This window comes from Xenopus laevis, chromosome 8L, assembly GCF_017654675.1.
Source record: "Xenopus laevis strain J_2021 chromosome 8L, Xenopus_laevis_v10.1, whole genome shotgun sequence".
NCBI classification, from domain to species: domain Eukaryota; kingdom Metazoa; phylum Chordata; class Amphibia; order Anura; family Pipidae; genus Xenopus; species Xenopus laevis.
In genome coordinates, this window is record NC_054385.1 from 95,032,013 (window position 1) to 95,038,925 (window position 6,913).

Genomic DNA, 6,913 nt, shown 5'->3' on the forward strand with positions numbered 1-6,913 from the left:
CGGGGAGATTGTTGCCCAAAGAAGAGGCGATTTGTCGCCTCCCCCGAATCTGCCTGTGTGTCATTACCCTTAAAGGAATTGTTCAGTGTAAAAATATAAACTGGGTAAATAGGCTGTGCAAAATAAAAAATGTTTCTAATATAGTCAAATATGTAATGTATAATAAGACTGGAGTGATTGGCTGTCTTAACATAACAAAACATAGCCCAACTTCCTGCTTTTCAGCTCTCGGTTTCCACTGACTGGTTGCCCTGGTTACCAGGCAGTAACCAATCAGAGACTTGAGGGGGGCCACATGGGTCATATCTGTTGCTTTTGAATCTGAGCTGAATGCTGAGGATCAATTACAAACTCACTAAACAGAAATGTACCATGTGGCCCCCCTTCAAGTCGCTGACTAACTCAGAGTTATAGCGCTGAAAACCAGGAAGTAGTGTTCTGGCTATTATGTTAGAGATCCAGTCACTCCAGCCTTTATACATTACATTTTTGGCTAACTAACTATATTAGAAACACATTTTTATTTTGCACAGCCTATTTACCCAGTTTTTATTTTCACGCTGAACTATTCCTTTAAACTTAAGCTTTTTTTCTGACCACTCTTGTAAATGACCATTTTCTATTCTAAATAGAAAAGGTAAACTTAGGACGAAGACACACAGAGCTACTAGTAGCAGCTACTTGCCATGGCTACAAAAAGACAATAGTGATACTTTGCTAATACACCTGTAGTGTCTTGGTAAAGCCGAGGCAATTCTCAGTATTGTCTATGACCTGGTATTAGCCACAAAAAGTAACTGCTACTAGTAGCTCTGTGTCTTCACCCTAAGTTTACCTTTTCTAATCACTGGGGGGAGCAAATGTTATAACTCCGTTAGAAGCTCAATCTTGTATTGCTGCAATCTTCTATTTCTTTGTTTGAGCCTGGGTCTCTGCCATAAAGTGAAAAGGCTGAAACCAGCAGTAGAAAACTTTGCAATGGCTTTGCTTTGAAATGCAAAGTTGACCGGGGTTTGGATGGCTGAAGGCCTCAAGCATAAGTTAAGCATATATCCCAATGTACAGAATTCTGCATGTCTTGATAAAGGCAAAAAGTTTCATTATACTTACTATGCCAACATTTTGGTGACAGCCAGTGCCCCGTTCTTAAGCAAACTTTCTAAAGTTTCCTTTGAGGAAGATCAGTGGATGTTACCAGATGATGGGTTGCTGGGTAAATAGACTTTTTTTTTTTTCCTTTTATCAAGACCTGCTGAGTGATGTACGTTGGATTTATAAGTAATGTGCTCCTTTTTCCAAAAATAAAAATACAGCAACCCATCTTATAAGCTTGTTAAAATGTGCATATGGTTTATTAATTGTGCTAAACTATACAACTGGGTAGGTATTTTGAGGGTTAGGCAAGGCATATCATCACAAATGGCAGTCAGGTAGGTTGTCTACTACACACAACTCACTCACTCTGTTGGGTAAAGTCTCCGCAGGAACAGGTAAACTGCCTGGATGTTTTAGGGGTATGGGAGATGTACCATTGCTGTAAGGAAACATGGCTAGCCTTTCTACCAAATGTGTGCATACAATGAACTCTTCCTGCACGGATGTTCTCATTTTATATGCAAGTAATGACTATTAAAATCTCTGTTTATCACTCCTTTCTGTGTACAGCCTTCATCACTTGTAATGACAGACCGCCTTAGTGAACAACATTCTTGGGCAATAATGAACAGTGTCAGAATTCTTTGTTCTCAGACTTTAGAAATGATGGAGTGGGGTGATCCTAGTGACATCTAACTGCTTTGAAGTAAGTTCTCCATACCTGTGGCTCAACCCAGTTTGCTTTACTAGTGCGTGGGTTTTTATTTATTTTAACTTGCCCTGCACACTTCTAATGTTATTAATCACGTGCATCATTCAGCTCATCTTCAGTGCAACTGAAGGAATTTGAATACATTGGTGCTGAAGTCATCACATAATTGTTTGTCCCAATATAACTTCTCACTCAAGCTCTAATTGCAGTATTGTCACGTCTTTCAAACGTTGTTTATTGCCCTGTCTAAAGCTGAATAAACTTGCTCATAATACCGGTTTGGGCATGTATTTCAAGTTGATGTCAGTTTAAAAAAAAAAAAGCAAATTAATTGAGAAGCTATAGATCCTCATCACTTATTTTTGCCCAAATGCACAACTATACTCACTATCTATCTTCTTCTACAGGGCAATTAATCTATTGGCTAACAGGTTGGCAACTGTGTTGCCACCTTAAAGGAGAAGCAAACCCAAAAGTTCAAAAAAAAACCTCCTACATAGTTCCTCCTCCCCCCCCAGCCTAAGTGTTACCCAGGGCAAATGCCCCTGACTTTTTACTTACCCCTCAGTACAGATTCAGGCATCGCAGTTTACGGACACCATCTTCTTCTCTTCGCTAATCTTCGGAATGAGACAGGCGTTTCGGCACAGCTGTCCTGAAAACAGAAAATTGCTCCAACTGCACAAGCGCCGGTCTCATTCCGAAGATTACCGAAGAGAAGATGGCGCCCCTGATCTCCACCTGGATAGAATCAGCACGGCGGGGTTGCACATTCCGTCACAACTCAATCCTTGTAATAACTTTGTGATCTGTGGAATGGATACGTTTCCCAGTAATTGTGTGACCAGTGTCTGCATATGATTTGGGTTACTTTAGTTTGTGCATTTTTAAAGTAAATTAACAACTGAGTGTTCTGCCACCTGCCGAGCTGGAAGTTGTGTGATTGGCAAAACCATCTCAATCACCCTGTTTTCCATTATCGTAGCTTTAAAGGAACTGTAACACCAAAAAATGAAGTGTTTTAGAGTAATGAAAATATCATGTAGTGTTGCCCTGCACTGGTAAAACTGATCGGTTTGCTTCAGACACTACTATAGTTCATATAAACAAGCTGCTGTGTAGCAATGGCAGAAATTGCTCTACGGTGCTTATCTGCTATCTGCTGTGTAACCTGGGCCTTTTCTCCTTTGAATGGCTGGCCCTATTGCTACACAGCAGCTTATTTATATAAACAATAGTAATGTTTCTGAAGTAAACACATCAGTTTTACCAGTGCAGGGCACCACTGCATTATATTTGTATTACTTTAAAACCCCTATTTTTTTGATGTTACTGTTCCTTTAATGCTAACCCTCTGGTTCCAGCATGCACTGGATAATAGATCCCTGTGTTTAGCTAGAGAGGCTGCCTTTTTTTTTATTATTTTAATGCTGCTCCTGTAGTTTTTAGGTTCATGCCAGACAGATGACACATTTGCTTGAAATGTCACTCCATCGTGTAACAGCTGTGATGTGTTAACCCAAGGTCCCCCTCCCAACAAGCTTAGATGAGACTTGATGAGCTCCTATCTGCAATATCACCCATATTGCCTCCTGTTGAGCAGTGACCACTTTAACCTAAGGCAGGTGCAACTTCAGACACTTCCTCACTGGAAAGTTGTTTATATCCCCACCCACAAATGATTTCAGTTAAAGGCTGTACATTTGTCTGCAATTCCCCAGCATCAATACTTGCCCATGCACCATTGAGTTATACAGTTGGTTCTCTTGCACTTCTAGTGAGTCATGTCCCCTCTCCCCCCCCCCCTCCACCATTCCACAGGGAAAGCTACACAAGTTATGTGATGATACATGGGGCATTTGCCTCTGTCCTTGGCTGTGCTATGTGCATATTATCCTGTTGGCTTGATAAAAGGACCAGAGAGGTCCAAAACATTGCTGTCTCATATGTGAAATAAAGGCACTTTTTAATATTAGTTTGGTAGTGCTGCAATCTCTATGGATTCTGGATGAAAGTATGTGAAGGGGAACACCTTATACTGAGTGCACCCCTTTAAAAAGGTATTCCCTATCGCTAAGGTGCTGGATAATTGATTGTATGTTCTTCTGGGTCAAACAACATTTGTTTAGTGAAAACTGACTGGAAGCCTTCATGTCATTTTTGGTGTAACTGGAGCAGGCTTTTACTTTACCCTTTAAGGTGGTGCTATTATGGAGATGTGTCGCTCTGATCACTTTGGCTTTCCTACGTTTCCTCACGTGGCAACTTTGGTCGACTTTGGGAAAAAATGAAGCAGAGTGCCATCCCATGGGTGGGCAACTAATCGCCCCTAATAGCAGCATGTGCCACCAGTCTGAAGTGTCTGCAATATGATCTGCTACCCCACACATTAAACCCTTATTGCTGACACCATAAATTCTGCTTTGACTGACAGTTTGATCTGTATTGTGTCTCAGTGCACGACAAAGATCTGAGTTTGCTGTACCACTGCAGGGTTTCATTCAACCTTGGCAGCACTTCATTGCTTATAGGCAGGCAAGCAGTGATATGAACGTGATGAGGACGACTGTTGGGAGACATGGTATTTAGCACTTTTGCTGTAATGTATGCACATTATATCCCTGACTTGTGCTACTGGCAGATTCTTTTCAGTGCTTTCCAAAGCAGTTTCACTGTTCTAGAAGCTCCTCTTCAATATGAATGGGTGCAGAGCTATAATATGGGGTAACTGTTTCTTTGTTCTAGGTTGTGGGAAGTATTTTTCGTCCAGCTTGCATTTTTAAATTCTTTGCCACGGCAGGTTCCCTTTAGCATTCAGTATGTATTACCAGGTTACGTTTTCTAGAATTCTGACCTGTATCAAAGATCCGTGTCTCTCCTTGTTTTCTTCATTTCTACAGGAGTGTTCAAATAAGGATAAGTTGCAGAAGGAAATCTGGCTGAATATTTGGAATGGTTCCTAAAATTTCCATGTACAGGTATGGGATCCGTTACCTGGAAACCCATTATCCACAATGCTCTAAATTTTTAAAAATTTCCCTTTTCTTTGTAATAAAACAGTACCTTTTTATTAATTTATGTGATATTCTAGTAGGCTGAAGGTCGAAATTATGGAAAGATTCATTATCTGGGCATTCTGGATAATGGGTCCCATACCTGTACAAGGAATACCGTGGAGGCTGAATATTGTGGCTCCTCTGTGCAGTGTAGGACTTGCACAAGAGCAGAGTCAGGGAAGTGGGTCCACTGGAGAAGCATTTTAGTTGAAAAGACGCTCCTTGTTTTGTTTCAAAGCAGAAGGAATAAGGATGAGTTGTGACAGGTGGCTTCTTTGTGCCAAGAGGCAACAGCCACGAGGAAGTCAGTTCTCTTGGTTTCACTTGGGGGCCATGAGCTGGAAGTGTGAGGGTGCACCATTATCTCTGGTACATACAGTATGTAGCCTTGTTGTGACCTTTTTGGGATCAGGCTTCTAATCCTCCCCCTCAACATACTGCGACCATTGCATGTATCTGTTACACACGTGCTGTCACATGAGGGTGTCACTAGTAAGATAAACTGAGCAGAAGCCTCAGAACTATGCCACAATGAACCATGTGTAAGAATATCTCAGGTCAGTGCCAGGGATTCATTGTTTTTTTTTTTTACCTAGATTCTAGAATGGCACAAATTGTAAAGTGGAAACAAATTGTGTGGCTTATGTGCAGTGCTTCAACCTGGAAACAACCAGCACTTTTACACTACCTGATGTTTAAATATGAAGATCACAACTTGGTCATAGTCATGCTGTATGGTCTTTTATTTATTTATTTATTTATTTTCTGGAAATAAAAACCTGGTTCTTACCACTCCAAGCCTAACACATCCTATACGATAGTAGATAAATAAAGCATAAAAAAAAATATTGTGGCTATTTGAACCTTTGTGCGTTTGAGATGTCAGGGCCTATTTGGGATCACAATCCAGAAGTGATCACAGGTTTGTATAGGTATGGGGTGTGTTATCTGGAAATCCATTATCCAGAAAGCCCGTCTCCCATAGACTCCATTAATCAAATCTTTTCTCTGTAATAATATAACAGTAACTTGTGCTTGATACAAACGAAGATATAATTCATCCTTATTGGATGCTAAATCAGCTTATTGGGTTAATTTAATGATTTTCTAAAAATGCTTAAAGTATGAAGAAGATTCAGATTACGGAAAGAGTCTTTATCCAAGACTAGGTCCCAACCATTCTGGCTAACAAGTCTCATACCTGTAGTTGCTTCTTGGCTAAGTGCAGCACTTGTGTTCCAGGGAGAGGGATAAACACACAGCTCAAGCTGAATGAAGCTCTGTACATTATATATAAATGTGTTTGTTCATTCAATGCAGCAGTACAGCAACACCAGCACATTAAACATTGCTTCCAGCTCTACAGAGGGAAAATGCTGAATGCGGAGAACAAAGTGTCTGTCAGTCTTTCTTTAACAGCTGAGTTACATAATTCTCGCCCCCCCCCCCCCACAGGGTTAGACATATGGGTGTACCTGGCCTTAGCTATACTTTGCTTACGGAAATATTATTTTTGCAGTCATTGTTTCAGCTATATAGAGGAAAAATAAACCTACCTTTTACAACTGTTCTACAGCATGCATTATCTGCCAGCTGGAATATGTTCTTGTCTAGTGATAAGGAGGTTGGACATTCTGCTGTGTTTCTGACATAAGTGTGAGACACCCTTTATGCCTAGAGATAACGCAGTGTTTTGTATTTGTAATGGCTTTACTGCACTGAGGCAATACTGCCCAGTCTTTGTAAATGAGCCCCACTGTCTTGTGTAATAAATCACTCCATGTCTTGCAACAGCCTCCCTGCTATTCAAAGCACAACAGTGACTAATCTTCATTCTTAACAATATATCATAATATTTGGAAGAGCCTTTTTTTAGCATGCTTTTTGTACAAACACTTATTACTTGCATTGTGGAACCACTGCTGAGTTATTCTATATACTGTAGGTTGGGTTCAGCTAAACTACATGCAGCAACTGTAGTGTTTATACGTATTTTGTTCTGGCAGTGACCACTCATTTAAATGGAACGCTAGTATTAAAATAAGAAATA